Source organism: Zonotrichia leucophrys, chromosome 4A, assembly GCF_028769735.1.
Source record: "Zonotrichia leucophrys gambelii isolate GWCS_2022_RI chromosome 4A, RI_Zleu_2.0, whole genome shotgun sequence".
Lineage (NCBI taxonomy): Eukaryota > Metazoa > Chordata > Aves > Passeriformes > Passerellidae > Zonotrichia > Zonotrichia leucophrys.
Genome location: NC_088174.1, coordinates 16,347,478 through 16,369,281, shown reverse-complemented (window position 1 = coordinate 16,369,281; position 21,804 = coordinate 16,347,478). Strand labels below are relative to the sequence as shown.

Below are 21,804 nucleotides of genomic sequence, written 5' to 3'. Positions count from 1 at the left end.
TATTATTCAAAAGAAATCATTGTCTAATTATGGGGATAACTTTCATATCCATAGAAAATCTTGCAAATTCTATGATCCAATAGAAAATCCAATTGAAGGTCATGGAAACATTAAAATTTTCCCTCTGTTATCTTTGCTAACAAGACTTGGGGCTCTTTTGAAATAAATTCACAATTTCAGTATTTCAATGGAAAAGGGATACACAGATTTATTTGGTTTCTCTTTATAAGGATCTCTTTTCTCACTAGACATGGACCTCTCAATCACCTTTTAGGAAAGTGAACCGATTTTTTCACACCTAAATGTGCTCATTTGGAGCAGCCTGTGCTGTTGAATCTGTAAAACCCCAGTTTCTTTTTAATTCAAATTTTACTACATTTAACAGCATTGATATAAATTTCAGAAACCTTCTGGGAAGCTTTCCAATCTCTGCACTGTCTCTCTCTCAGATGTGTTGAAGGTCTGAAAGTTGACAGAATAATGGTTTATTCACATCTCAGACTACTGGTTCAAGGCAGTTCTTCAGGGGATGAAAACTGATCCCTGGCTGACTTTCATTGCAAGCACACACATTGTGAATTGAGTTGGTAATTAGGCATTCAGATTTTATTTGCCAAATTTAAATACTCACCTACCATTTACTTCTGTTGAAGAAGACACCAGCATCTTAATTTATTAACTCTTTGCTTTAAGATATTTCTGAATATTTTGCAATGTAAGGTGATGAATACAGAAGTCACAACAGCCCTGCATATATATTTTCCATCTTCCTGAATGCTTCTCTTTCCTGTTTCTCTCTTCCTAATGGGTTCACTTCTTTGTAGTTTGTGTCTGAGGATTCCATCCTGAATGTTTCAGAGGCCAGACCCCCCTTATTTGTTCTGGCTTCTCATACTGCCTGTTATTTCATGTTCAGCAGTTAAAATGGTCTTTCACACCCTGTCCCAGTGCTGGGGCCCTCAGCAGCACAATTCCAAATTATTATTATAGGAGGGTCAGGCAACCTCCATGGGACATGGGGCAAGTCTGGTGAGGAGGGGCTGAGGGAGCTGGGAATGGAGCTGGGAAGGGAATGGAGCCCCAGGAGAGGCTAAGAGAGATGGGAAGGGCTCAGCCTGGAGCAAAGGAGGCTCAAGGGGGACCTTGTGTCTCTGCACAGCTCCTGACAGGAGGGAACAGCCAGGGGAGGCTCTGCTCCCTAGGAACAGGGACAGGAGGAGAGGGAACGGCCTCAGGCTGGGCCAGGGTGGGCTCAGGTTGGAGAACAGCAGGAATTTCCCCATGGAAAGGGAGCTCAGGCCTTGGCAGGGCCTGCCCAGGGAGGTTTGCAGTGCCCATCGCTGGAAGTGTCCCAGGAAGGGCTGGAGGTGGCACTCAGTGCCCTGGGCTGGGCACAAGGTGGGCACTGGTCCCAGCTTGGTCCTTGGAAATCTTTTCCAACCTCAAGAACAAATGAGTTCTGTGTAGAAGAATAAATCTCATTGCCTGAATTCCCCCCAGAGCCACCACCAGGACTGGCTCCACATCATGGCTCCCAGTGCTAGGCCTGCCTAGGCCAGGACTAAATGTCAGAGTTTATTTGTGAGCACAGGCTGTGAGCACTGACCTGAACAGCAGTGCTGAAATCCCTGTTCTGGGAGCTTTGCCTGCTGGGAAGCAGAAGGAATGTTTATTTCTCTTCACCCCTCCCCTCAGCATTTTGTCACGGAGATTCTCACAACCCTCTCTGAATCTCTGAGCTGTCCTCTGGGGCAGTTTGTCACGAGAACTTTGTCACCCCAACAGGAGCCGCTTAGCAACTCTCACTCTCAGTGCCTGCCTGAAAGAGCTCCTTAAATACCCAAATTTCCTTTGCCTTGGCTGAAACATTATATGACAGCTTTGCAAGCAGAATGCATGGTTTTCCTCCTCACAGAAGAGAAATAAAAGCTTCTGTTAAGAAATATCTATTTAAGTGGTTTTGCCTATGAATAAATGATATTTCTTTAAAAAAAAAGAAAAGAAATATTTAATATTCTGCCTGAGGGCATCATGTTTCTGACTTCTACACTGCATATTTCTTCTCTGGGTCTGTGCTTGTGGTTTTTAAAGAGATCTCCACAGCAGTGACATTAAAACTGAGGAGGTAGTGGCTGAGCTGGGAGATGTTCAGAGAAATGGAAGAGCTCATATTTCATTATTCCTTCACCTCTGGTTTTGCTTTGCCTTAATTTCACATTTATTGAGGTTTGCATTCTGAAAACTAAAGATCAATCAGTAAATAATAGTGCATAGTCTGAGGAGAGAAAGGCAAGAGCAATTATAGCAAGATAGCTGGACAAGGAACCAGAAAATTCAAAAAAGGGCAAGCAAAGGGGCATTAAAATACAAAGACAAATCTGAATATGCTACAGAATCACCATGCCTTGTAATTGCTGTCCCAGAGCAATTACTCTGTGTTGTATTTCCTATTAGAGTTATTGAAAATAACAGTAGTTGTGAACTCTGATTTCCCTGGATAGGAATGGTGACTGTTTCCTGAGAAGCTGCAGGGAGGAGGTTACTCCACTTATTGTGTGCATCTTGCACCTGGAGTAGGGATGGCAATACCTGGAGAAGGATTCAATACTCAGAGTAGGGATAAACACTCAGAATAGGATTAACAGTCTGAGTAGGGATGGCAGCACTTGGAGTAGTGATACAACGCTTGGAATAGGGACAACACCTGGAGAAGGGATGGCAGCACTCAGAGTAGGGATAAAATGCTTGGAGTAGGATTCAACACTCAAAGTAGGGATACAACACTCAGAATAGGGATAACACTCAGAGTAGGGATGGCAGCTGCTCAGTGATCTGTCTCTGGGCTCCCATCACATTTTAATCTGTGAAAAGTGAGGGGCTCTGTCATGAGGCACTTCTGAGACAGAAATCTGACAGAAAATCTGTTTCAATCAGCATTTGATTCCAAAATTCCCTCAGCCCCGTGTCACACATACTGATCTGTGGAGCCTCCCTGCCCCGGGGGATTCCTGTTCCCTGCAGGATCCAGAGCTTCACCCCTGCTAAAATCCCTTTATCTGACACATGGCTGGGGAGCTGCTGCCAAGCCACCAGAGCTACCAACAGCTCCATTTCCCTTTGCTCCTTTGCTCTGAGTGAATTGATCTTTAGGAAGTTTGCAGGATGTCAGAAGAACTTGGAGAATTCAGCTCCAAGTTTTTTTTCTGGTTGGTTTCTTTCTGACAGAAGTTGGTGTCAAACACTCACAATCAGAGAATATGATCTTGTTTCATCTTGTTTCAGTGCTTTAATCTGGGTAAGCACAAGCCAACAGAGGTGTTTCCTGACATTAATCTCACCTAGGAAATTCCAGTCTCCAGGATTTCTGCTGTCCTGTATCATTGGCACAATAAATGCTGGCTGTGTGTCAGAAATAGGGGTTTGGGCAGTTTATTTTGATTCTTTCTTTCAGAAAGCAATTTAAAATAATTTCTGTGTTAATGGCCTGAGACCAGACATGCAGTTAACACTTTTTAAGTGGGAAAAAGAAAATATAAAACATCTTTTCCTCATTTTTAATAACAAATAAAAGATAGCAGGTATCTTAGAAGTGAAAGAATGTCCCATATCTATTACCCTTCTCAGCATGTTTCCTGCTAATTAATTGCTGCAACACTCTTGGGAAATCTGACTACATAAATAATCATAATTTTGGTTTAGACAAAACTTTTTGTCTTCATATCTGTTATACCTGAAAAGTATTTGGAAGCTCAGGATTTAGCTGAAAAAGTTTGAAGGATAGAAGGGCTGTCACACATTCTATTTGAAGTTGTGATAAAACCAGCATAAAATAAGGTAAATGAAATATCCTATGGCCTAAAGTAAGGAAATTATAGAAATTGAAACTTCATTCTCCTTTACCTTACTGAGGTAGGAATTTATGAATAATATGACACAGTGCTGATAAATAAGCTATGGGATATTGAGTTTTTCTGCCATGTGAATAAAGCATATATATAATATATAGTGTGGGATGCCAACCACTGCTTATGCACACCTTAATTAGCAGCTCTCAGCATCTCCGCATGCTTTGCTGTCATTCTTTAGGTAAATAATATTAATGAAAAAAGCTTCTAACTTGGGGGATTTTTTGTAGTTTTGTAGTTGTCTTTTTCCTTAATAGAATTAATTGAATATATGAGAGAGATTTCATATAAAACATTAATAAAAATTCCACTGGGTAGTGGAATTATTTATATCTTGCTGATGTAAATACAAAGGGTTTTTAAATTTATTTATAATTTGAGGACAGCAGTAGTAGTGAGCATTGTTCAGGAAACAGAAATAACATTCTTTTGACTAGTTACCTTGAAATTTAATGCTGCTTCAGTAATAAAACATTATCACAGAGACAAAAAAGAAGCACCATAAAACATCAAAGTAAAATGTGACTCCTGTGCTTTATGAGAATATTACAATTACAAAAGGAACATTATCTATCTTTGCTGGACTGTACTCCAGACCCACCAGCGCAATGCTCCTGTAGGATTTTTGCTGAGGAGAGATGTGGAAGTTCCAAAATTATCTCCATGTGAGGGTTTGGGATCTGAAGAGCAGAAACTCTGATCAATTTTCCAAAGGAACTTGGATCCCCCTTTAACAGAGCGGGTCCGTGGCATGTAAAGCTCAGAGCCTTTAATGAGGGGGATGTTCACACAGCTTTGAGCAGCGCTGCAGAGCCGCTCCACTGATGCTTTTTTTATGGACAAGGAGACCTGGGAAGCATCAAAGCAGGAACAGCAGCTCTGCACATGATTTGCCTTGATTATTTTAGAAACAGAAATTGATTTTCATACCTTTTCCAACTATGCTTGTAAGAAGCCAGCACATTTCCCTTTTCCCTGTACAAAAGGGGAGTGGGAAAAAATAACATAAAATAACATCTGAAGGAGGCAGCTTTTTTTTTTTTCTTTGTAAAATTGACATACTGTAATATAAATTTTGAATTTGATTTTTATGAAATGGGAATAGCTGTAACTTAACCCACTGCAAGGTAATAGGGGGAGCCAATGAAAAGCTGTGCTGGTGGATTTATTTCATGTTTGCAGTTTGCATTGATGCTTGTAACAGTGCACCAATGGTAGAGCTTTCAGAGCAGTTTGTATTCAGGGCTTTCACCAAAATCAGATCTATTTTCTGAGGCAGCAATTATGTTCTGATATTATCAGGAGGTTTTCTGTGTTTGTTCATTTTTCTCTCCAGCATGACTGACAGATTTATGACATTACAGATAGAGAAATTAGATACCAGGAAAACACTGCTAAAAAATAGGCTGTGAAAAAATCCAAAGGACTTCTCACAGTGATAAAAATATTTCCTTTCTAATAAATTTTATAAAAGTAAAGGCAGGAAGATTTTTCTTTTCCTTCAGCCTTTTGCCCTTTACTTTCTAGTTGTATTTTACATATTCACTAAAATAAATTGCTGACAATTTGTCTCAATTTTCACCCCAAAATTGTCAATATTTGTGTCAAGGTCTCTTGGGTTACAACTGGGCTTGGTCTAAGATGGGGATGATCTGTTCTGCCATGGGCAGGGACATCATTTGGAGGTGACCTGAAAGTTTTGTGCTTTAAATACCTGTAAAGTGACAGAATGTGCTCTTTAATATCCAGTTTTTCATAAATTTCTCAAATGGAGGGTGTTCTTTCTGCTGGAGGAAGTGCATCCTGAATCGCCCCAAAAAATGTAAGAGACTTAAAGATGATGGCACGTTAAGTATTAATTTCTACCTTTTAAAAAATATTTGGAAGCACAGACAGGCCTGTACAGATAGTTTTATTAAAGTCCCTGAGATAAAATCTCATTTTTACTCTTGACACTCTGAATTACCACCCACAGTCTGCACTAAGAAATTACTGCAAGGAAAACCTTTTGAAAATTTATCTTCCCATCCTTTTGTTTTCTACAATAAGAAAAGGTAAAGCATAAAGGTATGGCTTTGGATTTTCTCAGAAAATTAAAAAGTATTTTAAAAAATGGGGGGAAAAATTTCTATTTTTCTGCCAATAACTAGATTTCCTTTAGTCTGTCCAAGAAATCACTTTAAAGAATGCATTACCTCATGTTCTATTGCCATATAGGGTCACATAATATTAATAATCCTTAATAAAGAAAAGGGAAAAATATACACTTTGCAGTTTAGTTTTTCTGCTTTCACAGGCATTGCCAGTTAAATAGGGAGGAAACAAAGTCACAAGATCCAAAGCTCTGTGACATTGTTTGAGATAAGCATTTACATTTATGAAATTTGTTAAGCTGCTGTTCCCATATGTCATGTTGTGTTCTGAAAACTATTATGTATAAAATTAGCATATAAAAATTCTTTCTAAGCAAAATTAAACTTGCTGGGAAGGTAAAAATGATTGTGTGGATTGCAAAGGAACGTTGGCTGCCAAGCAAAATTCCTTGGCTGAACTGATGATCTAGGGGTACATCCTATGTTTTTCTGATGTAGATTCAGAGCATTTCCTCTGGCAGAAAATCAGGATTTATGCTCAGGGTCTGAGCTGGACACAGCATGAAATGGGTCCTGCAACCTTTGGCAGGATCAGCTTTTCTTCTGAGGAGAGCAGAAACACAAGAAATGCTTGATGGGTGCCTGTGAACTTTGTTTACGGTCCCTAAAGAGGGAAAGACATTTCACCTATGGAGAAATAGGAGAATATTGGCATCTATAAAGACACATGAACTAATTATGCAGCAGATATATACAGAGATTTAAGTTTGAAATAGGTTATTTCTGCAAATCTCGTTCACTGTTAATGGCAGCTGGGGGCTGCCTATATTTCCTGCCCTTGGTGCTTTCCCTCATTAAGGGAAATGAAAGAGTTGAAATTATGGATCTGTAATTGCTCTTTAGGTAAGGATTATTCATTGTCTTGCTGAAGAACAGGATATGGAATGGAGCACTGGCATGCCAAAAATGATTCTCCAGCAAAACAAGTGCACTGAGCATTCCTAAAGGTGCTGCACATGATTGATGCACCTCAGAACAGCAATCTCCTTCCTCTGCAGCATGGTGGTAGGCAGGAATTGTTTCTGCTTTCTTGATAAAGTCTTAATAAAGTCTTTAAGCTGCTAAAACTACCTGAAAGTTCAGCTCTTTGTAGCTCAGAGCATCTGCAGCACATTTTGTTGTAAAATTCAAGGATTGTGTGGAAGTGTGTGACTGAGGGCATTGGCTGAACATGAGCCCAGGTGGGCAAGAGGCCAGTGGCACCTGGCTTGGGACAGGAATGGTGTCCAGGGGATCAGGACACTGCTGTCCCCTGTGCTGGCACTGCTGGGGCACCTCCAGTGCTGGGGCAGCTTGGGGACATTGAGGGGCTGGAGAGAGTCCAGGGCAGGGAACGGAGCTGGGGAGGGAATGGAGCCCCAGGAGGGGCTGAGGGAGCTGGGAAGGGAATGGAGCCCCAGGAGGGGCTGAGGGAGCTGGGAAGGGAATGGAGCCCAGGAGGGGCTGAGGGGGCTGGGAAGGGAATGGAGCCCAGGAAGGGGGCTGAGGGAGCTGGGAAGGGAATGGAGCCCCAGGAGGGCTGAGGGGCTGGGAGGGAATGGAGCCCCAAGGGCTGAGGGAGCTGGGAAGGGAATGGAGCCCAGGAGGGGCTGAGGGAGCTGGGAAGGGAATGGAGCCCCAGGAGGGGCTGAGGGAGCTGGGAAGGGAATGGAGCCCCAGGAGGGGCTGAGGGAGCTGGGAAGGGGCTCAGCCTGGAGCAAAGGAGGCTCAGGGGGGCCCTTGTGGCTCTGCACAGCTCCTGACAGGAGGGGACAGCCAGGGGAGGCTCTGCCCCTAGGGAATGGGAACAGCCTCAGGCTGGGCCAGGGAAGGTGGAGATTGGACATCAAGGGAAATTCCTGCATGGAAAGGCTGTCAAACATTGGGAATCGATGGAGTCACCAGCCCTGGATGTGTCCCAGAACACGTGGATGTGGCACCTGAGGACAGGATTGATGGTGAACAGGGAGGTGGGCCGGGGAGATCCTGAGATTCTCTCCTCAGGTATTTGTGGGCATCCCCAAGCAACAAAGGAAGAAAAATGTAAACCCAGCATTTTCTCAGTTTAGTTCAGCAGCTTCAAGGAAATGATGTTTGTAAGGAATTTGCAGTGCTGTGGAAAGCTGGACAGCAGCAGGATCCTCTGTGAAATGAAGGATAAACTGGCATGGAAGCACAAAGGGGCTCGCTGGGGTTTGTGTGCTGCTGACTTTGGAGCAGAATCAGCCTTTTTCAGACACATGATATATTTGCTTTCTAAAGTTGCTTGCATTGTCTGGGGATGAGGATTAAGGCTTAGAGTTTTTATGTTTGATCTGTCTGTGTCCAGGAGGTATTATTTATATGGCATGGGATTTAGTACACGATTCACATTTCCAGAAGGAATAAAATCATTTGTTTTCAGGAGGAAGGTTCAGCCTGTGAAGAGGCAGACTATAAAATTTTGATACAATTCTTTTGAAGGGAAAAAAAATGTGTGTAAGAACTTGTAGTTAGACTTGACAAGCTAATTAAATGCTGTCCAACTCTTAATTGCTGGTGTTCTGGTATAAAAGCAATGTATAAGTATTTTGTAAATCCATATTTGGGCAAGCAATTTTATTTTTAAGGTTATACACATCAAGGGGGTTTTGTTTGTTTTCATTATTAGAAATCTCTCAAAAACAAAGCAAAATTTGTGTTCACAAAAGGGAAGAATACTTTCCATTGATGAAATCAAGAGGCAAAATATTTGAAGCCAAGTAATGTAATGAAGTATGACTCAGTTAATCTTAGCACTATTAAAAGCTTAAAATATTAGAAAAATTCTATAAAATGAAATTATAGCCTTGCAGTAACATTCTTTTTACCCAGCACTATTTCTCATTTATCAGGTTTCTACTAATGGCCTTAGAGATTTAGAGAAAATAATCTGAGTGGTGTGCTTCCAAGGGAACTCAGTTAAGTCTGCCTTTTGGATTATTGTTTTGGGATCTGTATGATTTAAAATGAATAAAACCTCCCTGTACAGCCGTGATAAAGATTACATGGCTGGCACGGTATCTTTCAACATCCAGCATTTAGGGGAATCTCAGAGTGTAAATTCCTCCAACATTTGTCATGAAATGAAATAAGGATTTGGATCTGGTCATAATGGAAAAAAGAAAAAAATCAGCTTCTATAAAATTTTTAATAAAGAAAAGCTTTTTGTGCTCTTGCTCATACCCTAAATGTGTTAGGTTGAACATTTCTGTCAACACAACGTGCTCACGTTTGTCCTGGGAAAATGGAAATATTACACTGAAAAAAAAAACTTCTGATTTTCCAAATTTCAGTATAGAAAAAGGAAATGTTTTTCTATCTAGCTCCAATTTGCTTTACCAATTAGTGGCAATTTTTGGGGACCACTCTCCTGCTGGTTAAGGCAGAGCCATGAGAACAGACTGGCCAAGAAGTGCTGAGTTAAAGCAGGCACTGGGCAGTGGGGAAATGCAGCGATCACTGGGAAATTCACTGTTCTGCACTGAGCGGGTAGATACATAAATAACTTCCTTAACCAGGTTATTTTTGGCTATATGTATTATTTTTATATGGTGCTACCTCCCTTGAGGTCAGCCTGGGCTTTGTGTTTGATATTTTACGACATGTGACTGATTTTAGAGGTCTCCAACTTATTTTGGGTGTATGTTTTACTGTCAACAAATGAGATCTAGCAATATATTTTACTGCCCATACAGTTTACTGCAGTGTGCTGAGGATAATGAGTATCAGCTCTTTTCCCCTAGGTTATTTATCAGAGGAAATTACTAGGTTTGTGCAGTCTAATACTTGCATATTCTCAAATATTTAACAAGTCACACATTCTTGGGGCTGAGAGAATTCAATCATTTTCTCCTGGATAGTAAGAGAAATAAAAGCAATAAAATGGGAAATTCAGCAGTAACTTTAATCAATGTGGCTGTTGTTGTACAATACCCTTTACAGAGTCATTCCAGCATTTTTTTGTGTTTACATAAATGTTTCTATCCACTGTAAGTGTTGTAAACTATTTTCAGTATATAATGTTATTTTTGTGAGGTAACATAACTAACAGCTTTCTTTTTGAAGTGCTTCAAGTGCCATTGTTTGTGATACAAAGCAATTTCGAAATATATTTACAAACCACAAAGCAACTTGAAAGTTTTCTTTTGATCCATTTGAAGTTTTTATTCAAAACTGTGTGAAAATTATCATATATGACAGGTTCTTTGGCTGCAATGACAATATATTATGGAAAAGCTTGAAATGCTATGAAAGGCTGTCTCATCGTGTTTTTGTTCTACAAAAGGCTCTCATTTCAAGCTCAGCCTCTGAAAGTTTGCCTCATCCTGTGCTTCAACAAATTAAAGCCTACCTTTCTTTCCCTGCAATTATTTTATAACTCTTTAGGTATACAGCCTCTTGTAAAAAATATATAATCTAATTTCAAGCTTAGTTTGCTTCTAATTATCTGTTTATCAGCAATTGAAATTTTTTTTCTCTTTACTTATACATTTTAAGCTTTCAGAAGAAAAGAACATCTGGTATTGAGAACGGAATGCATTAATTATCCAACCTCTAATTTACTATTTAATGTAGTTTTTTTTTTTTAATTATTAACATTTAATTTTGCCTGATTTTAATGGCGGTCAGAAGATAGTTTGAAGGTTGCTGTTTCCAGCATTCCATTTGCTCTCAAAAAGTAGGCTCTGAAATGAGTGAAAGCTTTATGTGTTTGTTTGTGTTTCATAAATCAATTTCTTGATAGAAGCTGTGACTAATTCTTTTCTTAGTGAGCTAAGCCTCTTGGTGGTTTTATTTCATCCTTCTGATGTGCTGCTCACTGTCAATGTTGCTGAATCCAGAAGGTGTTGGGATTTTGAGGATTTTTTTTTAATTGCTTTTTGGTGAGTGAATGGCAGAGTGTGAAGAAAAATGCAGTAATTTATTGCAATATTTTCCAGTGTTATTGGAGATTTGGAGTTCTCTATCCCCTAATTGATACTAAATTTTCCCACTTAAAGCGAGTCGTGAAAGAGTTGAGTGACCAAATTTCACACCAGTCTGCTCCATGTCTCTGAAGTGCAATTACAAAAATCAAATCAGTTCTTTCTCAAAGATTTCCATTGTGAAAGAAGAGCCAGAACCCAGAGGTTAAAATCTGCTTTAACCTTCCCAGCTGTAATTTCCCTGTTGTGTGGGACACCAGGACGAACTGGTGAACGACGGCTTTGGTAAACAGAGGGAATGGGTAGAATTCCCAATCTGTGAACAAAATGTGTTGTGTAACTATTAAAGAAAACCAAACCAACCAACAAAAAACCAACCAAACAAAAAAAAAATTACTAAACAAACCTGTGGAGAAAAAGATAAAACCCCTGAATAACTCGCTAGGGAAATCAGAGGAAAACCTGCTGGAATGGGTGATAGGGTGGAGAGGTGTGTCCAAGAAGGGTATGGAATAAAACAGAGGTAGGGACAGAGTAATTTCAACTGTAAGAAAAATTTCTGTGCTGTTTCACACAGACATCAGGAAATGCTGAAGGAAAACTGTGAGAAGAACCAGAATCCAGGAGTCTGAGTGTCTTTGTATCCAATGGAATAATTTGGAAAATAGTGAATATTTTAACAGTAAAAACTACTTAAGGGATGAACTCTGGATGACTCTGTAATTAAAAATACAGGTTTGTAAGTTCAACGTTTTGCAAAGATCAAATTGTTTCTCCTGCCAAGTCTTCATCATTAGCTATGCTTTGGAAGAAGGATAAAGTCTGTGCTCAAATATTCTCTCTTTTTTTTAAGCTTGGCAGCACTAAAGGAAATTGCTTTATAATATTTGTGAGAAATTATATCAACCTTTTACATGATTTTGGAAAGTAAATTCAATCTACTTCCAAGGAAGAAAAAAGAACAAGATATAGTTTAAAAATTCAAAATATGAGAGTAAAAAAATCATATAATCAGGTCCTCAAAAAGACTGGGTCAGTTTTAAGGCTGTAGGGTCAGTTTTACTGAAATAAAAACCCATTGGTTCTAAATATCTTGAGATTCCAGATTTTATCACTTTAGGTGTTTTTAGTGGCCACAGTTAAAAATTAAGATATCTTTTCTATTTTATTCTAAACTCAATTAAACAGAGAGACTTACAGTTCAAGAGGCCAATGTTTAAACAAGATTTGAAAGTCAATTAAAGTTACAAACCCATTATCACTGATAGACTTCTTGGATTTTCTGCCATTATCCAGTGTATATCTTATGATCCATGACACCAAATATTACCTCCAAGTTATTATTTTTAATATAACCTAGAGGAATTGGATTATTTTAATTTTCAAGCACTCAAAAAAATTCATTTATCTTTAACTGATACACTTGTCTTTGTCAAAATCTTAATGATCCTTTCCCCTCTGCCTTCAAAAAAAGCAAAGCAACAAACTCACCTGGACAAGGAGTTCACTTTCAGCAATAAATTCCCTCTGAACAAAAGTTTATTTTATGGTCTGCATGAACAATAATGCCTTCAAGACCTGTTTTGGGTGAGAGGGGCTGATGAAGGAGAGCAGGGTTTGAGTGGCACTTGAGCTGAAATGTGCCAGGGAATTTCAGTTTGTTCAGAAGTGCATTATTTGAGACAGAAATCAGATTAGAAGAAGCATGTAAATGCATTAAAATGACTGGATGGGAAGAGAGGAAACAAACAGAAATAAGAGACTTCAGAAGCAAAGGAGGTGACACCAATTGTGATTTTTGATGCACTGCTGGAATCTGATGTGCTGGATCATATAAATGTAATATTAATGAAAATGAGTAACTCAAGGAGCTGTGTAAATGTGAGATTTGGAGAAGGTAGTATTATGTCAAAGGAATCTTGGTTTTTGGTGTGCAAAATGAACCTGAAGGAAAACAGCAGTGAAATCTTTGGGAAGAGGAAAAACTTTTTTTTTGCATTGGAAAAAAAGCTGGGGTAATATTTACCTGTGGCTGCTCATGCTGAAGGGCACAGACAATGAAATTGGAGGAGGTGCCTGAAAATTTATGAAGTTGTGCTTAGAACTGACCTTGTAAAATAACTAAGATCAAAGGAGGGAATATAAAGAAAAGAAATTAATACTCATTTCTGAAAGTCCAGATTATGAGCATCCTTTGGGTATTGAGGAAATTAGCTAGAAATACCCTGCTGTACAATGGAGAATTTCATCCTGAAAAGTCACGTCTAACTGGGAAGGTAAGCAAATATTAGAACAAAGAAAATGAAGTGACAATTTTCTGAGGACAGAGGAGTGAACCTGGTAATTAAAGATAATTAATTTTAAAAGACCCAGGCTTAGTTTGTAAAAGACATTTAAAATATAACTAGGGCAGAATACAGACATTTAGTGTCAGGAAGTGTAATCCTTCTAATTTCTGCCTGAATGTGAAGAGACAGCAATCAGCCAGGGCTTCCAGGAGCTCCAGGAAGGTTTATCTAAATCCTGGTCTGTTTTCCCACACAACATTGCTTCTCCTACACCCCAGCTTGGCCTCAGTTTCACACCTTGCCCTGGGTGAGATCTCCTCTCCAGTTATTCCAGGTCTCTCCCACTCCAAAGGAAAGAGCAGCTGTGCTCACACCATGCCTGATACCAAGATTCTTGTCCCCTATAAATAGGTATGAATCTGTGGATTGTCTGGTTTATCTCGGCTGTTTGAGGGGCCTGGAAAGGCCCGAGGTGGCCTTGGGGCAGCCCGCGTATCAAAGGACGAGAAGAGGCTTCAGTTCTTCTTTCGGTCTTTATGTTTATTAATTGTTTATCTAAAAGATTTTCTTTCGGCCCGACAGAGCTCTGCTCAGCAGCAGCCATGAGCACACTGTGCCGTCCTCAGGACCGCCACGTATCTTTATACCCATTGTTACGTGTACAATATTTATCATTTTTCTCTAATACCATTTATTCTTATTGCTGGGTGCACTCTCAGTAATAACCAATCCAAGAGTGCCACCATGGCCAAAGAAGATGGAGGAGAAAAGGAAGAAGAAGGAGGACAGGACACACCCCAATTCCTCCATCTTACTCCTCTGAACCCCCCTGTACAGAAATCCTAAACCCTGTGTCTCACCCTCTAATTAGCTAATCTTTTGCCATTCACCCCGGTGAAGTCCTCTTATCTCATACAGGTGTCGTCTCCTGTGTAGGATCAAAGTCCAGCCACCAGACACTTCTGGCAACATTCCAGGACTCCCGAGCCCCCCAAGGGTGGTCTCGGAGGCCCGGCATCTCAGGACTCAGATCCTGAGATCCCACAGTGGATGACCAAAGTATCAACACTCCTAAAAGAATTCAGCACAATCTGACTAGGGGGGAAAAAAATCACAGAAAACTGTGTAGAAGATTCTAAGAAAAGCACATTGTTTTATTCCTGCTGGGGAAGTTGGTGGGAATGAAAGAATTTAGAAGATTCAGTGGTTTCAAAAGAATAGGGGGATGAGTAAAGGGGCATGGAGCACAGTAAAATTCAGGGTTGATTGTGGTAACCAGACAGTGAAAGGAAAACCATAATCAGATGAGGGCATTCTCAGCTGGAACATGAAAGCCAGCAGCCAGTGCGGGGAATGAGTTCTGTTCAGAGCCATGGGCATCTGCTTTGGCTCTCTCTGTGCTTCCCAGTAACGAAGGCTGTGAGTACAAGAATGAAAATTATGCATGTGTCGGTGTGATTCTGACTGCAGCAACTTCTCCACGAGCTGCTGAGTGCATGGCTGATTTTGCTGTGAGAAAAGCTGCCTGCGTGCCCGGGTTTCAGAGCTGTCGTGTGTGACACACAGCGATCCCCTGGCGAGGAAAGGGTGAGCAACCAGCAGAGCCAGCACTCCTCACTCCCCCTTCCCCACTCAGTTTCAGAAATAATTATCATGCTCTGCCTAATTGTGATTTCTGAGATCTTCATTGTCTGGTGTCATTCTTTCAACAGGAAGATTTTTATGGTGGTATAAAGTGGTGGCAGAAATGTACATTTAAATCAGCTTTGAACCTGACTGCTGTAGCTAATGTGTTATGACTAGAACATTCTATACAGAAAGAAAACACCATTATCATACTTAGAATCTCTCAGGTATATTACCATAATCTTTCTTTCTAAATAAAGAGAGGAAAAATTACTCGAGTGCTGGTTATAAATTGTGAATCCTGACAGGAGCTCCTTGAAGGCCTCAGCAGTACAGGCCTGCTTCCCTCCATCCAGCTAGAACCATTTTGTGTTTTTTCCTAGTCAATACAGCAGAAGCTGTAAGTACCATTTTGGAGCTGTGTAACCCCTCTAGACACAGGCACTGAGGGTGTGGATTTCAGTGAGAGATAAATTTCAGCTAAAAAAAAATCATCCAGTTAAGTTGTGGTCATGGCCAAAGTCAGGAATTTTCTCTGTCCTGGTGATTCTGAGGTTAATCTAAAAGTAATTAGGACCTTCAATCATGTGATAACCTTCTGTTTCACTGGAATATCATTCTCAGTGCAGTCTGAATTACCCCTGTTTAGCAAATTGTGAACAGCAAATAGCCATCATGCAAAAGCAGATGAATCCAGCCTTGAACCAGCCTGGCAAGGGATTCTGAGAGCAAAATTTCAATAAACCAGATTTGCATACTCAGGACCTAAACTGTTCTGTCTGCATGGATGTGCAAAGGCAAGCTGACAAGTGTTCCTAAAGTATATTCAAATTACAGCATTTCAGGAGCAAAAGAACAAACTGATTACAGTGTCTGAACAAGGTTCAGAGCATGGAGATGGGGAGAAATGTCATTCAGCAACTCGGATAAAACAGGATGTTTATTTTCTGAATAGTAAATGACAGCATGATTTCCTTAACAAAATATTCATGATTTCTTGGAATTACTCATAAAGGGTAGCTGCAAAGAGTAGAGACTGCAAAATTATGTATCATTCATGCCAATTTCCCAGATATTTTATTTAGGTCGGAAAGTGCAATGCCAGAATAAAATATAATAGCAGTAAATATCAGAGGCATTTGTTAGACCATCTCAATAATTAGAGAATGTATTCCCATGAGAGCAGAATCCCAGTAATGTATGCAAGCAGGATGTTTGAAAACAACCCTCTTAATAAATGGAGTTGACAGAAAATACACTGCAAAAGGATTATTGGCAGAGGCATGGAAAGTAAGAGATTTGGCAGTAACTTTAAGAACACAAATATGCATCACTCAAGGGAGAAGATTTCTATCTGGGGAACAAGCTGTCTTTGTAAACAGGATTATACCCAGAACAAGCATCTGAAAAACATAGATCAATGCCATCAAAGAAAAAACTGCATCCAACAGAAATGAGGGATAGAAGGAGAATTTCAGTGGCAGTTTCTTCAGCTTGTTGATCTAAACAGTTAAATTTGTAAAATCGAGTTTCTATCATTTTTGAGAGTAATTGTTTATTTAATTGTTGCATTAACCAGTCATTTTGCCTCTCTCTGCCCATAACAGATGTTCATTATAAAAACTGAATACATTAAGATGATTACATTATTCAAACTCTTTGATAATTCATTTGTATTAAAACCATAAGACTCTGTTGACATTTCCCTAGGGTACATTTGGTGAGGTTAAGCAGGATAAATGTCACAGTTAGTAATGCTGTTAAGATAAAAACCTTGCAAAGGAACTACATATTATTTTTCTGCTTCATGGTCCTTAACAGCAACTTTTAGAGCTATATTTCCTTTTTAAATGATGCATTACACCTTGAAAAGTAAAATAAAAAGACCTGAAATTATGATTCTTGCTCATTTCCTCAAGAATAAATGAATAGAGGAGGCGAAATCTTAAAGAAGTAGGCTTGATTTTTCTAAAAAAGTTTGGAAATAGAGTGCTCTGTTAAAGCATAATGGCCCTGGTGAGACGTGGTGTGGAAGAATGTAAGATGTGCATTAATTTCAGTGAAAATGCCCCAAAAAAGGGAAGTGAGCCATGAAATCTCAAATAGAGCACAGGCATCAATATTTGAGAATTGCCTCAATACAGAGCGTTGTGTAGCTGCAACTGGAGGAAAAATGAGACTGGGGTGACTTGCAGAGGTCCCTCATTTCAACCTCCTTCTCAAGCCAGGGCTAAGTACTGAGATTAAATCAGATAAAACTGTGCTCAGTCAATTTATATTAATAAAATTTTGGGCTGGCCATGGCTCCTCCAGGCAGGTGGAAGAGCTGCTGGTGCCCAGGCCCCTGAGGCTGGGGCTGATCCATGATTTCCATCCATCCCAACTCTCCAGCTCTCCCATGAACCCTTTCCATGATGCTTGAGTGGATTCCTCCCTTTGGATCATCTCTTTTTCACTGGATCCCAGCACAGGACAGCGTTTGCCTCTCCCAGTTTCCCCTCTAGAGAATGGCAGTGCCTGTGAGTATTCTCAAATATTAACTTTATACCATTCCATTAATCTCAAGGCTGTTGCTCATCCTTCAGTGAAATGTGATCATTGTAACACTGAATTGTTTATGTTTCAGGTCCTAGAGATTTTTCTTCAGTCTTTGTTCAAAAGCATAAAAAGATAATCAAGTATGACTTATGAAAAGAATAATTGCAACAGCTCCAGTTGGCAATAATATTAGATGGATGTAGAGGCATATAAAATGTTTTGCTTATTTTTTAATTCAGCAAAATTAATGATATCTGCCTAATAATGAAAGTTAATTTGATACTGTTCAGCTGTTATGTGGGGGTTTTATGTTTGATTTGATTTTTGTGTCTGGATCATGTCTAATAACAGAATTAAAATTTAATTATTAATATTATTGATTATAAAATAAGTGACAATTTTCTAGTTGTCTTTAATTGCAATATCTTTTACTACACTGAGGAGAAACGAAGTTGGACCTGAAAAATAATTATAATTATTAATAAAAATTGCTCATAATGCATTCATTTCGTGAAAAGAGAGCCACAATGTCAGAGGCTAAAAAATGATCAACCAGAACATCAAGAAATGAAGTAGAGCAGTTGAATACTAAAGGATCCCTGGAGATCTAATCAACCTTGACCAACCTCAAGGTGGTCAGTTTGCTGTTTAAATTTGCACCTGGTTCCTCTTGCCCTGTGTCTGGGTACCACTGGGAGGAGTTTGGTCTGAGCTGCTCTCACCAGGTGTTTTTGCACACTCCATGACCCACCCCAAGCCCTGACTCCTTGGGGATGAGCAGTTCTGATGCCTTGGGATTTGAGCTTTTATATTTTTAATGTATTTGTAATCCTGCAGTTCTTTGGTGTGTAACTCTGAACTCCACACACAGTGTGAGCTGCTGCTCTCCCATTTTGGGCAGACACAACAATTCCCCTCCAGGCCTGGCAATCCAGGACACCTCACTGCCTCAGAGCCTGAGAGATGTAAAACAAAAGTGAGTTGGGGGCAGCAAATTTGGGGTGAATGACTTCGTTACATGAAGCTGTAATTGGAACATTAACCCCCAATATTCAAATGAGCCAAACTTATAGAAGTATGAAAACCTTCATCGTGACCCATCATCCATTTTTGGGTGTAGCCTCTGGGGGGCTTCATCTGCCCCAAAAATACCTGAAGGCCCTTCAGTAAATATCACTGTTTTTTATTCCCTTAATTCTGTCTGGCCTCTGTTTTAGGTAGCCCCAAAAAGGCACCAGGACCAGCTCTTCTCTTCTGGTATGGGAGATGCTCCATCCCCTTAATCCCCTCCTGGTCCCAGGATGGCCCTGTCTCTCCTTTACTGGGGACCCCAAAACTGCACAGAGCTCTCCAGAAGAGACTGAAACTTTGAGAAACTTTAGGAAACTTTGGTAGCTCCAGGTACGTTCTCTTAAATTAGCACTTTGTACTTTTAAAAGTGCAACTTGCAAATTTTAGCTGAAAAGCGCCGGTAATGTAAACCCAAATTATTCTCTGCTGTAAAAATGCACTTTGCTGATATTTGGCAGTTTTATTCCTGCTCTATCAGTTTTGGAAATTGATTTCTTTTTTATGTTTAGAGCATGCAGATGTTCAGGGATACTGGGGAAACCAAACACACTGCAAAGTTAGTGTAGGAAGAAACTTATGATAAAAAATCTTTCACACATGACTTTTTCAAGGATATGGGGAATGCTTTAAGGACTATTTTGATATTTTCAGGGCCTTAAATTAAAAGCATTTGACAATTTCAGTAATCACCATGATCAGAAGCAAAGAACTAAGTAATTTAGGTCAGAGACAGGGAAACAGCTGAAGCATCTGTTCCTGCAGTAAGTGTTCAGATTGGGAGGAACAACTTATTCAGTATCATTGTGAAAAACTCTTTGATATTGGGGGAAAAGGTAATTTTTTTCATATAAAAAGCTTTCTTTATAGGAAGTTGTAAAAGCAAGTATTTATTGCTCTTCAAAGACTTTACAGCACATTTTCAAAAAATTAACAGGAAGTTTGTAAAAACAGCTAATGAATACAGATTTTCAGGTCTGTACGTATTTTCAAAAACAGAAAAGGAACATGTAGATGCACATGACAGAGAACTGCTCATGGAAAAGCAGAACTCCAGAGGTAAGAGCTGTTCCTGCTGTCCCACACCCTGGTTCTGTGTGGAGATCTGGATCCCCCCATTCACACCTGGGCCCTTTGCTCACCCCTTTCCAGCACAATCTGCCTGTGCAATTGTCATGGAATGGTTTGGGTTGGAAGGGACCTTAAAGATCATCTTGTTCCAAATTCCTTGCCTTGGAAAAGAACATTTTCCACTAGAGCAGAGTGTTCCAAGCCTTGTCCAACCTGGCCTTGAACACTTCCAGGGTTAAATGAATTTATTTCCATATTATTTCATTGGGGTTACACTGCACGTGGCGAAAACCAGCAGCAGTGATGATCCATGCCAGATCCCTGAATCCCCAGAGCTCATTCTGCTGGGCAGAATTCTGCTCTGTTGTAGGCCAGTAGTAGATCCCTTACTGTGAAGTAGGAAGTTTTGCAGATTATTTTAATTACAGAATGAGCTTTCATGGTGAGCAAAATGAGCGTTGCCTTTGAAACACGCTCATGCTTTGTTGCTGTTGATAACAATGGTGGTCAGAGGTTCATCTGCCAAAGAATGAAGCATTTCCCAGTGTGCATTACACAGCTTTTTATCAAAATCCCTCAGCCCACAGGCAAACCTGGGCTAAACTCTTTGATATGTAGCTTGGATTGCAAAGTAGGATGCAGCAAAAAAAAATTAAAAATACAATAACTACTCCATCCCCCCAACCCTACACATAACTTGTGCTTACAGGTTATTCAATTTTAAATCTTTCAGCATAAAAGCACTACAAGTTTATCACTAACTTCTGCCTCTCTTAATAATTCATCTGCTTTGCAGTTGTGTGGGTTTAATTAGCTGCTTCTGCTCCGGTGTTCTGGTGTCATGTTGTCTTTTTCATTAGATCTCTCTCCTTCATCCGTGTTAGATGTTTGCACATTTCCTGGCTTTAAGCAATGTGGGCTATAATTGGAATCTAAAGTTGGAACATGTCTTCAGTTACCATTTTGTTAATTCCTTTTATTTTCCTGTCAAAACCGTATGCTATCATGTACTGCCAATGAAGTGAGAGAGAAGTCAAAGGTAATCCACATCAGCTCTCTTGCTTCTAGCAAAGGGTTTTGTCTTTAGACTTGTTTTCTGTTATAAATGTTCTGTGGAAATATCCATGCTGTTTTGAGTTGAATCTTTTCATAGAGACTACACACAAGCAAATTTTAAAATGCTGGAGGCTTTTAAAGTAAAATCAAATGAATCAATGGCAGTTTTATCAAATTTTCTGCAAGTCTTTTATCACTCTTTTCCCTGTCACATATAAATGTAATTTCAATTTTTTAAAAGAATATTGAGGTTGGATTTTATTAGTGTGAACAACTGAGTTAAGTCCTGTTAAAATTGTTAAGTAGAAAGGAGGAAAAGATAAAATAGAAGGCAGAAGTAGCAGTCTGGAAGAAGGAGAACATGGTCAGAGACAGGAAGGGCAGTCCCAGCACAAAGAGAATTTATCAGGTGCATGGAATGGGCTTTGTTTTCCCATATGACATTTGCTTTGATTTTAAACAGTTATTTTTGGGGTTAAAAGATGTGGATACAGCAGTCATCAGCAAAGCTCTGGTCTTAAGGAGCTGAGATTTTGGGGGATTTAAATAAAAAAAGTAATGGAGGTGAGACTTGTTTCACAAGGTAAGGGCAAAATGGTATTCTGCCCAGAAAGGATTGGTTTCATCAGCCTTTCAGGTAAGGTCTGGGCTCCTGTAGGTGCTCTTGAGGTTGGACATAGCTACAGGGGATTATTCTGCTAATCCAAAATCATGCAACTTTCAGAAGTAAGCTAGAAATATTTTAATATCCTTATTCCATTTTTTACTATTTTTCATCTGAAACAACTTTTCAAACATATGGTTCATTGTTCTGTGTAACAGATTTTGTGTACGATACTTATTTGTTACGTGTTGTAGACTGTAATTAAATAAAGAACATTCAAAATATGGAAAAAAATGAAAATCTCTGCTGCTGTCATGAGGATGACATGATCTTATAGCTGAGAACTGAGAATGAAATGGCTGCCATGGTGGAGGACACATTTGGATTTTGTGAAGGTTTGCATAGATCTGATACAACAAATTAACAACCAGCTGATGTTCTGCAGTGCTGCTTGAAAGGGCTGGGTTTGATTTTTAAAAAGTGTTTGTGTTGTTTTGTTGGGGTTTTTTTCCTGAAACAGCCATTAAAATGAAATTAATTGCAATGACATGCTTGCCATTGGATGGGAGC

The 21,804-nt window shown here is 39.6% G+C and overlaps 1 long non-coding RNA gene across 1 annotated transcript in view; it reads left to right on the top strand.

Moving 5' to 3' along the window:
• The window catches only part of LOC135447804 (uncharacterized), a 123,525-nt gene extending 106,138 nt beyond the window's left edge, over nucleotides 1-17,387 (top strand). Inside the window, exon 3 of the long non-coding RNA XR_010440325.1 lies at nucleotides 17,289-17,387. This is a non-coding gene — a long non-coding RNA (uncharacterized LOC135447804). The remainder of the gene's footprint in view (nucleotides 1-17,288) is intronic.
• Nucleotides 17,388-21,804: the final 4,417 nt, after the last annotated feature.